At 34.2% G+C, this 20725-nt stretch overlaps 1 protein-coding gene and 2 long non-coding RNA genes across 7 annotated transcripts in view; 2 read left to right on the top strand and 1 right to left on the bottom strand.

Annotated features, from left to right (window-relative positions):
- SCN9A (sodium voltage-gated channel alpha subunit 9) overlaps positions 1-20725 on the bottom strand; it is a 159704-nt gene that overhangs the window by 102850 nt on the left and 36129 nt on the right. The window contains exon 1 of one of the 5 annotated variants that reach the window (XM_077883424.1): positions 13582-13708. The exons of the other annotated variants lie outside the window; for them this stretch is intronic. The gene's annotated coding sequence lies outside the window, so the exon portion shown is untranslated. Of the gene's footprint in view, positions 1-13581; positions 13709-20725 lie in introns of those variants that run through there. 5 annotated transcript variants of the gene reach the window in all.
- Positions 1-20725, top strand: part of LOC144304829 (uncharacterized) — a 78708-nt gene that overhangs the window by 30650 nt on the left and 27333 nt on the right. The window lies entirely within an intron of this gene.
- On the top strand, positions 1195-20201 carry LOC144304830 (uncharacterized). The gene is made up of 3 exons (XR_013371813.1): positions 1195-1259; positions 2690-2802; positions 19672-20201. It is a non-coding gene; the product is annotated as an uncharacterized LOC144304830 (long non-coding RNA).

The following is a 20725-nucleotide window of genomic DNA, read 5'->3' as shown; positions in this document are numbered from 1 at the left end:
GAGCAGTAGGTATTATATACAACTGATGAATCCCTAAATCCTACCCCTGAAACTAATGATACATTCTATGTTAACTAAATTGAATTTAAATAAAAAAATTTTAAAAAGAGAAAAGCACCACATATTTGAACTCTGAATCTGTTAGCCTCAGTTAAAGAAAGAAAAGTGGAATGAAGAAACACAAAGAATAATGAGAAACGACACTGAAGCACTGAAGGAAGATGATAAACCAAGGGATGTGAGATTAACAAAAATATCCTCTGTCCCTTAGTATATTCACAGCTCTAAAATCCAAGACAATGAAAGAGCAAAGCAAATTCGTCATCATGTTAATTTTTAGTTTTAATTCTCAACATTTATTTTTATTTTTTTTTAAATTATTTCTCAACATTTTAAGCATCACTCATGTTGCTCACATTCCTTTATCCCTATTAGGCCTGGAAACCCCATTTTTATATCCTTTATTCTCTCTACTTTCCTTTGAGGCATGGGATACTCCTTGCTAGAATGCCCTTAACACTCACTCATCCTTCAAACTGGTCAGCTCTTATGTGACCTCAGATAACTTGCTGCTAACAAAAATTGGGCCTCTGAGGGTGGGAGGGAAGGACCTTCTCCCAGTGAGTCAGGGCCCGTGCGGGCTGGCTGGAGTGCCCTCCCATCTGCTCCCCAGAGCCCTCCAGCGTGGCCCCCTGAGGTCACCAGGCGCTTCTGGCCCTCCCAGGAGGGTGGGGTTTGTCTCCAGCTTCTCTGCTTGAGCTGCCATCTCATCCAGTGCCTTGAGTAGACGGAATGGAACACTGATAATAAAATGTCTTTCAAAAATAACAATGACAAAAAAAAAAAAAAGAAAAGAAAGAAAGAAAAAGAAAAAAAGAAAAAAAACCCTGTAAAACTGTAAAATAACTAAGAGCTGCATCTAGTTTTTTTAAGTATTTTTTTAAAAGTCAATCTTCCGTGGTGCCTATAGTCAATAATACTGTATTGAATATTTGAAAGTTGCTGAGAGTAAACCTTCAAAGTCCTCAACAGAAGAAGAAAAAAGAAAAAAATTTAACTATGTATGATGTCAGATGGTAACTACTTATTGTAGTGATCATTTCGCAGTGTATACAGATACCAAATCATTCTGTTATACACCTGAAAGTTACATATTACATGCCAGTTATACCTCAATTTTTTTCAGGAATAAATAACACTACAAAAAAGAAAAAGATATTAAAAGAAACATGTTTATTTTATCAACATAAGAATGAAAGGTATGTATTCATTACTTTATGAATATTATTTAGGAATGTATACACTTTTTATTTTTTTATTTTCATTATTATTATTATTTTTTTTTAATTATTTATTTATTTATGATAGTCACACAGAGAGAGCGAGAGAGGCAGAGACATAGGCAGAGGGAGAAGCAGGCTCCATGCACCGGGAGCCCGACGTGGGATTCGATCCCGGGTCTCCAGGATCGCGCCCTGGGCCAAAGGCAGGCGCCAAACCGCTGCGCCACCCAGGGATCCCTATTATTATTTTTAATTTATGATAGTCATCACAGAGAGAGAGGCAGAGACACAGGCAGAGGGAGAAGCAGGCTCCATGCACCGGGAGCCCGATGTGGGATTCGATCCCGGGTCTCCAGGATCGCGCCCTGGGCCAAAGGCAAGCGCCAAACCGCTGCGCCACCCAGGGATCCCTGTATACACTTTTTAAAAATGAGTTTCTAGTTTCTTTTTAAATTTGAGTTTCTGCAAGACATTGGAAATATGGCTTAATTTCCAAAATGTAAAGTAGATGAAATCCTTCAGGAATAGTTAACGTACACCATGAAGTACATTGGTATTCAATACGAAAAATGCAAACTGGTTCCAGTAGCTCACAGATAAATAATCATCTTGACCTGAACATCACAATCCCTGTTCTACCTTTTATAGCTATTGACCCTGTTCAGATGACTTAACTTTTTTGAATTTCAGTTTCCTACTTTGAAAAATGGTATTTTATTAATATCACTGCCTCAAAGAGTGGCTAGGCCTGGGATGGTTAAGTATGTGTAAAGTACTTAGAAGAGAGTTTTGCAAATTGTTATCCTGAAAAAAGTAGTTTTGTTAATAATATTAACTTGTCCTTCCATCTGAATTCCTTGTTTTGAACAATTTCATCATGCATCTATAATTAAGATCTATTAATTCCATTAATCTTGAGGATAATTCAGTTTATAGGAATTACTAGCCTCTTAAACATGAAACATATTTCATATATATATATATATTCCCATAGAATTCTAATATAATACAAGCAGAGTTTTGGTCTAGAATAATGATTCAAGTGTAAGTTCTAGAGGTAGAAAGCCTGGAGTTTAAATCTTGGATTTACCATTTACTAGCTATGTATGTGACCTTGGATGTCAAACTTATGTACCCACTCTGAGCCTAAAATCATTGGACCATTTAAAACCAGTTACTTTGTAAAATATAATGTTAGACATAGCCCTAGGATAAATACCGATCACTCAGAGGTTTGGATTGCTGCTGCATTTCCTTTATTTGATGAAATTCCCATTAATTTATTTTTGTTGCCTTGAACTTTATATGAAAACTTGAAAATATTTTTTTAATTAGACCAGTTATGGGCTCAATAGACATATGAGTAAGATTTTTTTTCTTTAATTGAATTGGTATTTCTGAACAAGCTCAAAAGGAAATGAATTCTTCTACTTGGTTCATCTTCTAAGAAGCATTTAAATATCCTTAATGGAATCAGACTACAAGAATGATCCCTTCTTTCAAGCAAGAAATATCACAGGTAATGTCTCTAGAGTTTTAGGGTCTCTGGATGCCTGCTATGACTCAGAACAGACTATTGCTCTGGAAACTATCTTCCTGGAATCAAATATCAAGAGCAGCTTCCAGGAAGCTGCTTTCGGGGATTCCATTAGTCCTCAGGGTCCTATGAAATTTTCTACATAGGGACAGCCCCTGGGAGAGAGACTGGGTTCCCCTACATACTTAGAAACCAAATTGGGAATCTCCCAGAAATCACTTTAGTGAACCCCAAAAGCAATTCTTACGTAAATGACTGAAAGGAGAAAATGTGGGCTGTGCCCATTATCTTATGCTGGCAAAGGTCCCAGTGGCCTCTATTACCTTCTTGGCTCCATGGCAGGTACCTAATACTGGAACACTAAATTGCAGTCCCCAGTTGATTCATTAATGTCACAGTGTCAACTCCATTGTGGTTCAGATAGGATATGTATTATGTCCATATACTTTTGCAATATGAATTATGCTTTGGTAATGATTATTATTGGCATACTTTGTCTTACATATGAAATCTACATTTAAAGAATGGGATTAATTATGCTCTTAAAAATATTTCCCATAGAATTGTTTTAGCAGTAAATTGAGAACTTTCAACATTTCTTATAGAAAGCAAGTAATATTTTAATTTCTTGTGTAACTGTGATTAGAGAGATTAAGATAGGATATTTCCACATTTTAAGTAGAATAATTACATATATATGACTCTATCATAATCTCAGACTCTTTTGATTTCTCTCAGAGTCTCTCACCTATAGATAACTTAAATTCTATGGATATAAAATTAAAATTGGTTCAATAAACCATTAAGAGCTGTCAAAATCTGAATCAAATTAGGTCCTATCTAAATTATTTAAGACAGTGGACCAATGTAAAAATAAGTAAAATAGAATATTTTATTGATGCTGACTGTTGTCAAATGAAAAACTGCTTTGAAAATGTCACTTCTCTGGAAATAAAGAGTGATATTTTCCCATAGGTAAAATCTTGGCTGGAGTACTATTAATTTTTAAAGTATTCTCAAGGTACCACAGAATCTATACATGAGCATTTTTCAAAAGCACTGTAAAATAAATCATAGCTAACATCAGCAGTGATAACTCATGTTGATAATATGTTCCCTTTTCTTTTTAAAGATTTTTAAAATTTATTTATTTATTTATTTATTTATTTATTTATTGAGCACGCATGAGTGGGGGGGCGGTAGGGGCAGAGGAAGAGGGAGAGAGAGAATACTAAGCAGACTCTGGGCTGAGCATGGAACCCAACCCAGGGCTTGATCTCAAGACTCTGAAATCATGACCTGAGCCAAAATCAAGAGTGGGACACTTAACCAATTAAGCCACCCAGGCTCAGTATATGTTCAACAATAATATGTTCCCTTGATATGATGAGAATTGTACTTTCTTTGTATAGCCTTTCTCCCCAAAACCCCTAATTTTGATCTAATGATAAAAAAAATCAGAAAAATTCCAATTCAGGGACATTCTACAAAATACCTTGACCAACGTTACTTCAAATTGTCAAGGTCATCAAAAACAAGGGAAGTCTGAGAAATTGCCTCATCCTAATTATGCCTAAGGAGATAATGATGGTTAAATGCAATGTGGTATCCTGGATGTAATCTTGGAGTAGAAAAAAAAAAAGGATAGTGAGGAAAAACTGAGGAAATCTGCATTAAGGACATTAGTTAATAATAATAATGTATCATTATGGTTTTATTACTTGTGACAACTGCACCATACTAATGTATGTCTTAATACAGGGGAACTGGGTAGGGACTCCTTCAGAACTTTCCATACTGTCTGCACCATTATTCCATAAATCTATTTCAAGATAAAAAGTACATGTAAAAATAGATATCACAGATATAGAATTATACTAATATATGTAAAGTTAACAACATTCCAGCAAATTTGAAGTAAATATATTGCCATTATTTATAATGTACCTAAGTGATTAACAGTCTAATTAAAATGGGTTATAATTAATATATAAAAATATTTTACACAGTACAAAATAACACTTTGATCAATAAGAGGTTCATTAGAAATGCTGATCAACTTTTTAAAGTTATTATGCTTGAGAGGATAATTTTCTATAAATGTGTTCTCTTGGGTAAGGAATGAGCTTACAACTTAAAAACATAGAAATAGACTGGAGTCACAATGTCTGAGTCCTAATTATACTTGAGAGTCATTATGACTAAGTAGGCCAAAAAATAAATCTGCAAGGGATTCTGTGTGCATTCCCTTTTAGAAAAATGGTAATTTAACTTACCTGGTAGTGTTAAACACAAAAACTATTTTTTAAGTTGTTAAATTAATACTTTATTATGTATTAATCTTCATGATTCTATTAAGATACAAAGGTTCTGTTTTGATTTTTGTGTTACTTTAAGAACTGCGGTGTAACACTGAAATGAAAGAAAGCAATTGACTCAGAAATTCTCCTTTTACTGATGTGTGAACACTTGATAACATGACCAAAACAAGGCAACAGATGACTCCACTATGGCTGCCAGGGGTATATCTAACCATTTCCGATATCCATAAAGGCCGCTTTGGTCACCTGGCATTTTAAAAACTCCTATTAATTCAATGACAATATGTCACAATTTTTCCATTACTAAAATCTAAAATGCCATGATAAAAAAGAATGACATCATCAGGAGAGATGGAAGAGGCAATGTTCACTTCCAATACAAACTATTACGATCTGTACTCTCTTCCATGAGAACTGAAAAACTTCCAGAATGAGTCTTTCCAGCCTCAGTGCAGAAGAATATCAAGATCATACAAATCCTCTATGTTAACAACAAGGAAGATAAAGCTGACACATCTGACGACAAGAGGAAATGCCCTTTAGTCATCCAGTTGCTCAGCTAATTGCATAAGAAAATGAACACTGCTTTAGAAAACTCAATCTAGAGAATATAGGGAAAAGATAATCATTAAACCAGGTTTAGAGTCCACTCCTACTGCTCTCTGAATTGTAATTAAGAAAAAATCTCTCAATGGTTTTTCATTTTACTGAGATTTGAACACTTGACAGTATCACTGGAGGAAATCAGGGAGAGATAGATCTTGGCTATGAAAATATACACTTGACAGTCTGGTTCTATCCTTAGCAGGATGACCCTAGCATTTACATTGCGAAACAAGATTTTTTTTTTGTCAAGAATAAATGCTACATCACATTGGACACCAAGATAACAGGTATAATCTGGGACTGTTCTGGACCAGTCTAGATATATATACACATCTTGTTTTGAGAGATCCTAGGAGAACTTACCAAATAGGATCTAAAATCCTGGTTCTGCTTTGTAATACATCTTTTTAAGGGAGCATATGAAACTAATTGTATTTTTTTAAGATTATGTATTTATTTATTCATGAGAATCACAGAGTGAGAGGCAGAGACACAGGGAGAGGGAGAAGAGGCTCCCTGTGGGGAGCCCAATGCGGGACTGGATCCCAGGACCCTGTCATCACAACTCGAGCCAAAGGCAGATGCTCAACTACTGAGCCACCCAGGTGCCCCGAAACTAATTGTCTTGATCATAATTCTTTATCAAGGTATGCCCCAGTTACCATCTGCTTTTCTGAAAGACAGATTTTATGGCTGCACAGAAGTACTAAAATAAACAAATAGATCTTAAACCTTAAATCTTAAATTCTTAGGATTTGGGGCTCCTGGGTGGTGCAGTCAGTTAAACATGCCCCTCTTGATTTCAGCTCCGGTCATGATCTCAGGGTCCTGGGATCAAGCCCCATGTCCAGCTCTGCACTTAGTGGAGAGTTTGCTGGAGATTTCTCTCTCCCTCTCCCTCTGCCCCTCCCCCATGCATGTTTTTTCTCTCTCTCTCTCTCTCTCTGCCTAAAATAAATAAACAAATCTTTAAGAAAAAATCTTAGGATTTAGTCGTAGTGACATACTAGTGTTGGGAAATCCTGTATCTTGATTAAACGGCATCCTAGTGAGTTGCAGAGCTGGGGAACCTCAAAAACAAGATTCCCAACTTTGGGCTAAAGGCTGGAAGCACCATGAATCATATCCAAATACTGCTTGGCACTGTATTTAATCTGCAATAAAAGGGCTGTCTTGAAATTTGTCTTATTTTGGTCAAAATAAATACAGAATTTTTAGCTCTGATTTTGGGAAACCCTCCAATACTTTGTGAATATCAGTTTATCATTTTAGAAAACTATCAATTTTCGAATTGCTGACTGTTCTACCACTAACATTTTACCTTACCCTTTGCCCAGTGTAGGTGCGGTAAAACCAATGATTATAATCCATCATACTCAAGAATTTAGGTGATGGACATATTATTGCTCTGTTACCTGAAATTTCAAAATTAACCAAAATTTTTACATTTAAGTAGGCAGTAAAGAGACTGGAATTAAGACAGCCTTTATGCATCTACACACACTCTTATTTCCTCAATATAATATCTCCATTTGCTTTTAACTTTATATAGTTTCTTACAATGTCATCAGAAGTAAACAGTTAAATATAGTACAACCTTATCAATTAAGTGCATATCTTCATGATAAATTTATCCAGTCCATTTCTCTAGAAAGCTTATCTGAACCCAGGTAACTGTCCCCAAGCCCCCAAGCCCTGCTAACTCAGTTATTTCTCATAGAATTAACGGGCTTTCCCTGACAAAGTGGGCCAGGTGCGCTTATCTGTGTCACCCTTTAACTACAGCCCATAAATACCTTTACTTAACTATTAGAATTAGATGTCTCTAGGAACTTCTAAAATTATGAAATCCTAAGGAGCTGAGTATCCTTAGCTTGTAATTGTGCTTGGAAGAATGTACACATGCCACTTGACAATTTTCTGACAAAATGATAATATAGTCTGACGATAATATATTACATATATTATTCTGATGATAGTCTGAAAATTCAGAATACTAAAGGGAGTAAAATATCCTTCTAGAGTGAGGGAACTCTATGTTTTTATCCCAGTGCTGCTTGCACGGTTTGTTTAGTTTGGAGCATTCATTGGACTACATATTTAGGATATATGTATTTTTATATAAGTATACTGTATCTCATGAAAAGTTTAAAAAGACAAATGTGAAATTAAAAAAAAATTTTCAGAAAAGGCAAACAGAGAATTCATCACTGCACTAAATATACATTAAAGAAACATTTTAGGCAGAATGAAAAGATCCTAAAAGCAGAAGAATGGAAGCACAGAAAGAAATGAGTATCAGAATGGGTGTGTCTGTGTATATAAAAAAAATTTACTCGACAAAAGAGAACAAGGACTATACAAAGCATTAATGATATCTTATGGATTTTACGACTATGTAGGATAAAATGCATAAATGAATTCCAGCTTGTATATTTTCTTAAATTCATCAATTTGTATATACGAACTAGATTTTCTTTAATCTTATTTGATTTTCAATTATTTTGTCTACAATATTTGACTGGTTTTATTAAGAAGGCATTGTTCTCAGATTTTTTTAAAAAGCAGATGTAATTTTTCTCTTTGGTAGAAAATACTGTCCATGAAGACTCTTAGAGTATACCATTGTAAGATATTACTTTTTTTCCCAAGTAGTCTTATTTTGAAAGATCCTTCACTAACTGAAAATTAGAGAATAAATTTTAAACAACAAGTTGAAATTATAACTGAAATAATCAGTTGAATTATTGTAATACTACTATGTGTATTAAAATGTATTTTTATTTTTATTTATTTTTATTTTTTAAAGATTTTATTTATTCATGAGAGACACACAGAGAGAGGCAGAGACACAGGCAGAGGGAGGAGCAGGCTCCATGCAGGGAGCCCGATGTGGGACTCGATCCTGGGACTCCGGGATCACACCCTGAGCCGAAGGCAAACGCTCAACTGCTGAGCCACCCAGGCATCCCTAAAATTTATTTTTAAATGCCATCATATTAATTGCTAGCAGTATTAATGGAATATGCTTGTAAATTTCTCTTTATTAAGCTATAAAAGAGTAAAACAAGAAGACCTAAATATTATTACTTTCAAATTACTAAATCAAAATGAAGGTAATCCTAATTTTAAGATCATCCCTCAGTAGAAGGTACAAATAATGACTGCTATATGTGTGAAATCATGTGATGCTAACATCCTTTTAATACTAATTCTACTTAATCGACTCCTCAACAAATATTTTAAAAATGATTACTAAGTGCCAGACACTATGCCAGGTGCTGGGGACAAAAATACAAATTAGGCAGCCTTGGTGCTTGTCCTCTGGGACCCCTGGTCTATTGGGAAATAAAGTCAAATAAACAAATGCAATCCCCCTATCATTCAAAAGTAATGACAATATACAAGAACGGCATCAGACTTGGGCTTCGGAGGGAAGATTTAGGTCAGAGAGAGAAGATGAGTAGAAGCCAGCTGAGCTGTACTATGACTCACATCCTTGATAAATCCTCTCTCTTGACACTCTTCATTCATAAGATTATTTATTAACTAACTGCTTGGTGTGGTCCGGAAGCTGTCTTTGTCATCTTCTAGGTTTATCCCCGCTTTCTTGTCTTCACCACTCTCAGCTTTTCTAAACAATAAAAAAATTATCTTTGTCTTTGTACTTCCATGGAATTTGAAATGTATAACTTCACAAACTTTTTACATTCCATTCCTAGATTTATCTAAACTAGTGTAATTTAAGATTTAAAATGTTTGCACATAGCTTGTAGAGATTAAATCATGATTTAACTATATTGTAGATAATATCAACCAAAGTTCCTTCATCCTATCATTTTTTTTTTTACCTCAGGTTTGGAGTTAAACTCCCCAGAGCACAGACAATTATCATCATTGGCCATACAAAGCCTATCATAATTATTATTCTTTTCCTTCATCAGCCGCATTCCATTCCCTGCTACTTTAGCATCTTCTCATTCTCATTGTTAGGCAAGCATCCTAGTATAGTTTACTATACATCTTTGCACTATGTTTTCTTAAAAATTGAATATTATCTTGGATGTTATATCTTAAATTTACATAAATTTCATGTCATATGACTCATTTTATTTTATAACTAAGCACTATGGTTTTAAAGATCTATCCATGTTACTACAAATAATTCTAATCTGTATTTCTAACTACTGCATAATATTCCAACATATATTATCAGATATGCTGCCTCTTTGCTCTTAGAACACTCGGGTGCCATCTAGACCTCCCCCCCATCCTTCCCGAAACCGAGAGACAGATCCATATGGCCCATAGCTTACGCAACTTTTTCCGGGGGGGGGGGGGGGGGGATTGAGAACAAAATGCATATTACAAAAAAAGTTAGATATAAAAATGCATATTTATTAAAAGTGAGTTCAGAAATTAAATGGATTTCCATTTTTTAAAAAAACTAACCAATATCACAAACACCACAAGTTCCAAAATTTAACTCCCTAGCACACTTAATACTTTTTCTCCATGTTTGGCTTCATGCTCTGGTTATCTCTTCATAGGGCAACGGGTTTTGTAAATACAGGGAATAGAGGCACACTTATCTTTCCTTTAACATAACTAGTTGAAATATAGGAATGTGTATGTATTTATTACTGATAGTTGGGCAAAGTTCTTTGATCTCTACAACTCATTATTGGTAAAAGCATATAAATTTTTAAAAATACTGTCAAATTTGTGAATGCCTCCATTTAGTTCCTTTCATAGATGAGCTATAAAATAACAGGATTTCAAATATCCTAGTCCAATGGTTTATCTTAAATACTTTGAATTAACTACTTTCTAACCACTTTGTCATCAATGTCCTCAATATAGTGATGTATAATGAGTTCTGTGTTATCTCATGCATTGGATATTTCATGGCAAACCAACATCAAATTTAAATCTTTTTTCCTCAACATATTTATATGATTCACTCTTCTTCTTTAACCGGATTACCAAACACCAAGGATCTATTTAATACGTCTTTAAGAAATACCCTTCTTCCTTTTAGTGAAATACTGTTTCTCACTTTTGCTTCTGAGATAACAAAACATTTTGTTATATTTCATTGCTCAATGTTAATATAATTTATTCATTTCCTTGCTTTTTATACTTTTTTATATACCACTAATCTTGTATCTGAATTCTCTCAGTATTTTAATACAAAAAAGTTAAAGATAACAAAAAAGTGCTTTTTCTATGTGTAATATATATATATATAGTATGTTCAATAATTTGTAATTTGCAATTTTAAACTTAAAATACTTTTATACACTTTCCAAACTGGAGCTAAACTGTCATTTTTTGCTTTATCACATTCATGATTAAGTCTTGTACTTCATTGATATTTGGTTTTCTCAACAAAATCTTTAAAGGTCTATCTTAGAATTTCATTGTACCTAATTTGTGTAGCTTGGAAAGCTTTGTAACAGGCAGAGTACATAAAAGAAAATTCCAAGTTTGGAATTTGTGTTTAAATATGTCTATAAAATGCAGTAAGAAAATGCAATAAGAAAAAAATGCAACTATTGAAAAATACCAAGTAATCACAGTTTCAGATACTGGGAAGAGAGTTTCTTTCTTCTCCATCAAGATTAAAGGAAATCCTGTGCATGGCATCTGTTCTATATACTTAGTGTTTTTCTAAGAATGTGGATGATAAATGTACATGAAAGTGACTACAAACCACATAAATACATCCCACTGAATCCCTGTTAAATGTATCTCCAACTGAACTCCACTTTGCTGCAAACCAGATATGCCCGTAGCCATACTCTTAACACTACATAATAAGAGGGAAATTATGGTAATAGTTAAGACATCTTACTTTTGTAAATCTTACCAAAATAGCTAACCATGTGAATACATTGTTAAGGCTCCTCCTTTCTCAGTAAACTCACTTGTCACCAGCACAAAATAACAGTCCTGAACAACTCTGCATGTGTCCCTTTATGGAGCTATATAAGAATTACTGGGAAATTGTTTCCTGGGAGCTAACTCCTGGATCCTAGGGTACATATATATTTAATTGAACTAAGCAGTGCCACATTCCTCTCCAGAATGACTTTACTTTTCTATTCTTCCACCAGAGTACGTGAAGGTTCTACATCTCTACATCCTCACCAATCCTTGGCATTATTCACTTGTACATTTACAATATCATCTTCCCAAGGAGGATTTCTCTCAAAATTATTTTCTTTTACAAGATCTAGAGATCAAAAATCACCTATTTCTGTTGAATTCGCATTGCTCTGGTCTACAATAATGCTGAGCACTCCTTGTATGCCTATTAGCTCTCTGAGTTTCTTCTCATGTAAATTCTTTGTTCTTACCCTTTTTCCAATTTTTCTGTTGTGATTTTTGTCTTTTATGGTTGATAAGTAGGTGTTCCTTGGATATATTAGATTTTTTTGATATATTGGATTTTAATATCTCAGTTTCAGAATTTCAAGTAACTTCTATTCTGTCATTAACTTTCTCAGTAGTATCTTTTCTTTATTGAACACGTACCTTTGTCTTATTGTAGTACTCTGAAAGTATTGCTTAAAATAGCCTTCTCCACCTCTCCTCCCACCAAGATTTCTTATAGTATGTCTTAGTACATATTGAGACAAGTCCTTTTTCTCTTAAGGTCAACTTATCTACAAATGATCATTCATTTTTCTGTTTGATCTATTTCTACAAAAAGCCAACTGAAACTTGTATTTATGAAGAATTTATATATTTACAGTATTGTCTTCCCATCCAAAAGCATAGAATGATTCTCTAATGAGGTAGATAATCTTATCTACATAAGAGTTTGTGTATTTCTAGATATATTATATACTTCATAGCTTTATGTTGCTATTATAAATGACATCCTATTTTTAAAACCATATACAGGGGATCCCTGGGTGGCGCAGCAGTTTAGTGCCTGCCTTTGCCCAGGGCATGATTCTGGAGTCCCAGGATTGAGTTCCCTCTGCCTGTGTCTCTGACTCTCTCTCTGTGTCTCTCATGAATAAATAAATAAAATCTTACAAAATATAAAATAAATAAAACCATATACATTCTAGTTGGTAATTGCTACCAAGGGACTTTATATTCAGCAACTAATTTTCCTTTCTAATAGTTTGTCAATTTTGTTTTCTGAATAGATGATCATATCATCTAGAAATAAAAACACATTATTTTTTTCTCCTTGCTTTTTCTTTTCTTGGAGCACCAGTAAAGAATATGAGTAACTGTTTTGTGTCAGATACTGGGTAAGATCCGGGAATTCAATGACAAAAAAGACAAAATGCCATGTCCTCAATTTTAACTGCTTTTTAAAAATACAATCTACTTTTTAGTGCATTACCTTTTGCATTCATATAAGCTCCTCATAATACACTATTTCATAGTTAACTTAAGAAATTAGAGAATAGGCATAGTTGCGTCTAAATCATAGTTGGGTCTAAACTGTAGAATTACAATTTCACAAGTTGGAAAAGCACCACAAGTTATCTTTTACCTAAGTGGGGAGGGGATATCCACTATCACTTAGATGGCAACTTATATTCAAACATAAGATGACACTATTTGAAAATTATACTATTTGAAGTAAAAATGCCTTTTTTTGCTTCAAGCATATATAGTGCATTGATTCTAAATATTCAGTCATTCTACGTCTGATTCTACATACATGTCCAACATCAATTTGTTTTTTAACCCCAAAGCAAATTATAGATGTGTGCATGCATGTGTGTATGTATATAGGACTACCCACACTTACATACACACATACATATATTTTTCCTATCCAACATACAATTTTCCTTCTTACCTGGGGTAAATGAAGATTTCCCACTGTGAGTAGTAATGCGACTGAAGCACTGTCTCTTACTATGGAAATCTAAGGTGAATCTTTCCTTTCCATTCCTGCTAGTAGGGTAAGGCCACGTCTCTTAAACTGTTCCAGATGGATTCACTTGCCTTTTATTTTGACCCTGGAATGAATAAAACCAAGTGAAGGAAGAGCTGGTTGGCATTCCTTTGTGCTGGAGCCTTTAGATGGCTATGGGAAAATCTGGTTGTGGCAGAGTGGTCCAGCAGTCTTTGCCACCTGGGTCAGCCAAACAGCCTCTAGTCCTCCCTTTGGTCTTCTCATTTTCCCATTCAGCTCATCCAACTTCTCAAAGCTTTCCGATAACTCTGTCAGGATCCTGTAACTTCCAATAAGTATCTCTTTGGCTTAAGACAGCAAATGTTTGTTCCTCTTGCTCTCAGCCAATATTCTTGTTTAATATGGGATAATTTCTTTTGACTCACTGTGTAGAAACTAGGCTATGACAAAAACAAGCTAATTTTAGACAGGGCAGTTTTGCTAAGTGATTAAAGTATTTCTTCTGAATTATCTGAAAAATAATTATCTGAGCTCAGAAGTAGCAATTTGGAAGAAAAATAATGTACTCTATAAATGCAGAACCCATTTCATAAGTCTGCATAGTTTAAAAAAGATATGATTATTTTGCTTACAATCTCCATTTAAAGTGTTTCTGCAAAATCAGTAGTCTAAAACTTCTATACAATCTAAATTCAGTCGTTAACACTCACTTTAAATATTCTGCTCTTAAAAATAAAAATAATAAATAAATCAACAAGCAAACTGCTCTTTTATCTCTTCCATTATTATTCTTAGCATTTGAAAATGGAACCATTGACATATATATGCAACAAATTTAAACAATTTTCTAATGTGACAGGACCTTAATTCTTCAGTGAGCGGTACAAGGGTTGTCAACCGGCTAGAATAAAACAAAATTTTGATATTTTAAAATCTTCAAAACTAAATTTTCTTTCAAAATACATTTTTAATTCATTTCATTATAAAACATAAAATATACTTTTTCATCTTTAGGAAAGTTGGGGACATATAGGAATATTATTATGAGAAATATATATGCTAATAATAAAATAAAATAAAATAATTAAAATAACAATCATAGAATGCTATCTTATTTGATCTAGCCCTAAACTAGCGGTTCCCAATTGGGCAATTCTTTCCTACCCACCCTCCCTTAGGGTTGGCTTGCCAGACTTAGCAAATAAAAAAATTACAACATTCAATTAAATTTAAATTATTTCTAGTTCCCTGTGCACATTTTGGGATAAAAAATATGCATATAACATACTTATTCCAAAAATGCACACTGTTTATCTGAAATATATTGTCAGTAAGTTATATACATCTTTCCTGAATATTTCCTTAATGATTTGGCTTTCATGAACAGCTCCTTGTTTTACAGAATTTGCTTATAAAATTTCTTGTAATTAAAGTCTATGTTCAATTTAACTTGTAAAGTCTATGTTCTATTTACCTTTATCTACCATAGCAGAACATTCATTAATGAGAAAATTAGCTTTATGAGCTGGGATACCGAACACATATTGACATAAAGTCAACAACTCTAAGAAATATGAGTTTTTTGAGGCATTTAGTACTATCTTTCAAGGCATAACTTGCTTTTGCATTCTTGAGGATCAGGTTATATCTCTCAGACTATAACATTTTAAGATGCTGTCCACTGACAAAACATTACTGTAAATTTTTACTCCCTTCTTCTACCACGATAATTCTACTTACTTCCATTCTGTAAGATTATTTAGCAACATCCATATAAAAGAATCAAATTCTTCAGGGGATGAAATTCATTTCAAAATATAATCATGACAACTGCCATTAAATTATTCTCTTCAAGATGGATTTTTCTCCCCGCTTATTCTTAGGTAATATTCTCCCTTTTAAAAACAACCTTGGCATTTAAGGGATAACATTTTCATTAATTTTCTTTTTTACACATTCCACAAGTTCTTTTAAGAAATGGAGTACACAATACTCAATAACATTCTCTTCTCTTCTTTCAAGCTGCATAATCTTGCTGCTAAAGAGATCACGAAAATCACTACAAATAAGAAACACGTAGACTTCACTCAATGGATACTTTAAAAAGTCAGCAAGAATTTGTGGGGACTTTTCATAATTATGATTTCAATGCTTCAAATAAGCTGAGGAGTCTCCCAGCTTCGTTTGTTCAAGAGAGCCACTAACTTCTAGAATGCAAAAGAACTGAAGACTATTAAATGCAAAGAAAAAAATGACAAAACTTCTTTTAATTGTTCAGTTTGAACAGAATAAGTGCTGAAATAAGAGAATAATTTCATGACAATTACTGTCACTATAAAGAACATCAAGTACTCTTCATTATGTACAATAGAGCAGAACCATAATACCAGCCAGAGATTCATTTATGCTTTGTTTCAACTTCCAATAAACACTGCACCTTTGGGCAAACATCCACCAAATTTATATTTCTATTATCTCCACCAAAAGTATAATTTTTATGACTAGCTTGTAATTCAGTAAGAGGGAAGAGTACTTACCGTGAATACTTGGTGAGAAGAGCCTAGAGAGGACACTAAGCACCCTACAAGGAATGCCTCCCAGGACAAAGAATTCTATAACCCCAAATGTCCTTTCTGCTGAATTAAGAAAGTTAGGCTTAGATCACAATTTCATCTGGTGGCCTCTTTAATTTAGTACTGGCTATGGTTCTTACAAAATGACTTTTTAATTTCTAACGTGGCTCTAATTGCTTTTTACATTATCTAGCTGCCATTTACATTGTAAACTCTCCTGAGGGGTGTTCTAGGCTGTCAGAAAGTCCACAAAAGCTAGCCTCTTTTAAATTACAATCATTCTCTTGTCAGTGGCTTTTTGGTTCAACCTTTGGTACTCAGAGTATTCTCTGTAAAGAATACCTGCACTGAGCTATAGGCCTTGTACATTGACACTAATTCATTTGGGAAATATTGACTGATTGTTTCCATTATTTTGTAAGGCACCATCTCCTTGAAAAAATAAAGTGGAGAGAAAGAGGATGGGAGAAGAAGGTATATGCAATGAGTATGAATTGATTTAAGCAGGAAGATGAACAAATCCGTATTTTATAAAACTCCTGTCTCCCACAGGGCAGAGGGTGGATTTGTAGTAGAGAGATCAGCTAGCAAAGTAATGAAACTGATACAACTGGGGGTACAGCATACGCTGGTGTATAGGTGTGGTCATATTTGAGAGCTCATTAAAAGAGAAAATCGACAGTTGAATATGGGATTCCAGGAATGAGATGGGAAGCAAGGATTTTTTTCAGCTGAGTGGGTCAACCAAATAAATGGTCCTATGATCCCATATGGTAGAAAAACTAGGAGGATGAGGCTTGAACAAGAAAGGAATATGATGGGTAAGTACTTAGCCATGCTGTTCTAGAACTCATAAAATGAGCCTGGCTTGGAAATAGTAACTTTGGAGTCACAGAATATAAAGAACTATGTGATACTGACCATAAAATTTCCTACTCTCCAAGGGTTAATGGTCTTTAAGAGACCATAATACAAGGCATGGTACAATTACTTAAGTAGAAGTAGTTAAAATGTATTTTGGAACACAAGGAATTAGAAGTGAGTTTGAGATGGTAATAAGAAAGATACGTCAAAATTCTACAGAAGAACACGGTTGCATGCAAATTTGTAAAGGTGAGACTGACAAGCCAGATACCTTCTTTCTAACCCTACCTCCAACATTTAGAAGTGATGTCTCCTTGGTCAACTTAGTTAACTGGGAATCTCAGTTTACCCATCTGTAAAATGAGTATGAAAAGAATGTTGAACAATTAAATGAGTTAATGAATATGAATTTTTTAGAACGATATTTGTAACAGTAAGATGATAGTAAAAGCCTATGACTGTTGTCATTATTCTCATTATTAATCGCACAGGGAACAAAATGAACCAAGCCAGCCATGCATGCATCAGAACACATAGAACAAGTTAAAGCAATGATGAGAGGCCTATGGAGTACTTGGTAGTACTCTACCAAGGTATGAACTGGCACTTGCTAGCAGAAGAGTAGTAGTGACAGGCATTTCTCTTCTATGGGAGACTTTTTGGCAGTTTTTACAGTAATCAGTATAGCACTACACATCCATACAAGTACCAGGATATGAGGTTCATGCTGAACAAGTGTGGGACTCACACCACTTAAAAGCTACATGTTTCACCAATCAGTTATAACAACTTTGCTTTGAAGGGGCAAGCTCACTTATATGAGTCATTGCATTAAGGGTGGCCGAAGGCAAGACCATCTCCTCAGGCATTTATAGCTCAGTTGGGCCCTACCAATCAGGGAGCATTTTTAATCTTTTGTTCAGTTTCCCTTATACTTAACTGATACTAGAGGTTACTGTTACAGCCCGTCTAATGTGCACACATACAACAGCATTATACTTAGGGCATTTGTTGTTTCCTCCTCTCTATGCAGCTTTCATTTATTATTTAAACCTTTATTTTGAACAAGTGATTCATAATGCCCATGTGTCTTACTATGCAGATGTTACCTTGATCACTTAGTTCAGTTGAATTTTTTCAATTTTCTCCACTACCAAGTTCCTCACTTTACCTTTGTTGTTGGTAAGGGAAGATACTTAGACTACGGAAATCCTGTTTGTCCTCGAACATTTGCATACCAATTTTAGTATAGCCATCAGTGGATCTTGTTTGCGATAATTATTACTATTGTTTTTGCTGACTGGTGAATCTCTGTATCTCAGGAGACTCTGTTAACATGAACAATGTGATTTAGTGATATCATTCACGTATTTTTTATGTTTCCAAGGTAATAGAGCCAGAAAGTTAACTGAAAGTTGAATTGTCATAGAGGATGGGAAAGGCCTAAGTTTGCTATTTACCTACAGACACCGGAGGCCTCTTAGGCTACAGACCAATCATAAGTGGATAACAGGAGAAAGGGAAAAAAATGGAGAATAAGAAGTTTCTAAACTGGGTGTCAGAGTATAGCTGAGGAATAATCAATACATTTTGCTGGGGAAAAAAAACTTTTCTGCCACTAGTTTTTCTCTTTAGGAATCAGTATCAATTCTTGGAGTTGAGCAGAATTGGATGTGTAACTTTTGGCCCCTTTTTATTTCCATCTTTCCTCTCAGAACACTGTATTTACTCCTCTCTCCTCCAGCTAACGTGTTTACTTAGGATCCTGTTCTTTTCAGTGGAAGCACTCATCTCACTCTGAATTATTTGCTTAATACTTAAACCATTCCCGTGGTCAACTCTATGTGGACAGTAACCAAGTTTGTCTCTAGTATAGTACAGTGCCTAGAACTATAAATGTTAATGTATATTAACGTTTATGTTTAATACACATTAGTACTACTAAACAAATGAAGTAGAATGGCTAAGTTCTGTAGTATTATGTGTATGCTATTCTGGATACATCAAGTGTTACATGGGCTTCCATGAGCCAGTTGTGAAAATACTATATATTCCTTACAGGAAAATGTATTCTGAATTCCTAATGAAAGCCTTATAAATGAATGCCTTATAAATGAACTCAATAGCATGTTTCTGACAAGACTTTTCCTTTTTATGAATAAAGCTTAAAACAGAAAAAGTGTCCCTCTGTAAACTATCTTATTTGATCTGATTAACAGATGTTAAAATATTAATATTCTAAAGTTCTTTTAATCTTAAAAAAGCAGATTCCCTCAGCTTACCCTAGTATCAGATACTTTCACGGAAAATGTAAAATTTAAATGATGGTCTTTAATTTCTTTTCTGGTTTAAAAAGTGTATTTAAATAGCTATGATTTTTCTGAATTTGTGATACTACCAGAAATGGTTTAGCTTATTTTGAATAGAAATAACAGTGTCAGTAAATGATTATTTAATAAATCCTTCCATCTTATTTGGTAATGAGACTGTCTTTTGAAAAAATAAAAAATAAACTAAACTTAGACAAAAGAGGAACAAAAGAGGAAATATGTGTGTTCTAATATTCACTCTTGCCTTTCTTTGAGAATCCTAGGTAATCTACCCAACTGAAAAGCATTTCAGCATCCTGAAAATCTACCCAACATTACCCAGTTTTCCTAACAGGTACATGAGAGGAGGCTGACAAGTATGAGAAGTGTTGCATGGAACTTCATGGCAGATGCCTGAAAAGGGAGAATTTGTGTCCTTCCTCCTCTCTGATGCCTTGCATTTGAATATTGGCACTCCGACAATCAATTACCGTGGACTACAGCATGACCATACTGGAAGTCAGGAGTAGCAGTACAGAAAGACAGAAGATCTGGGTACTCAGTGACTTTATACAGACACTACCAGTTCTGGAAGTCTACCTTGGTTTCTAATAAGTGAAAGGATAAAATCTGGGAGTGTAAGCTACTGTGTTCAGGTCTCTAATATTAGCAGCTGAATCTAAAATTCAAAATGATACTAAAACAATATTTAATAGCTATTAAATTAAGTAATACTAATTTGATTCATATTAAATTAAACTGATTAACCTGGAATAAATAGTTATTCTTAGTAGCATCAAAGACAACACTGAAACATATTTTGTACGCTTCTGTTCTTTTACATATACCAAACTTTAATTTTTCACTATTGTTATTAATTTTAAAAATGTATCTTAATCAGTGCTTGATATGTCACCACACAGGTTGGTTCTCTCAAGAAGCACAGATTTTATGGATTTCAGAGGGCTATAAAACAATCCCATAACCATACAGCTTTAATACCATAGTTAATATTATTTTTCCAAAAAGAAATAAAGCACAGAGCTGTCTTAGGTACCTTTCAAAAGAAGGTCAAGGCACAGCAAAATATCAATTTCACTTATAAGAGAATTCCATGGAATATACACACAAATGCAGACATAATATTTCACTAAGACTCCAATTATAGTGTATAAAGACCTTGGTCCAAATGAGCTGTATATAAATGACTATACTGCAGCAATTCTTCCTACTTAGAGCTTTTCAAGACCGAAAGGACCATAAAATCTATTTTACAGCCTAGAAATAAAAAGGAAACTTGAATACTTTACGAAGACTACATTACTATCCACTGAGGCT

This window comes from Canis aureus, chromosome 34 (genome assembly GCF_053574225.1).
Source record: "Canis aureus isolate CA01 chromosome 34, VMU_Caureus_v.1.0, whole genome shotgun sequence".
Lineage (NCBI taxonomy): Eukaryota > Metazoa > Chordata > Mammalia > Carnivora > Canidae > Canis > Canis aureus.
Note: the sequence above shows the minus strand (reverse complement) of the source record. Positions and strands in the feature narration are given on the sequence as shown.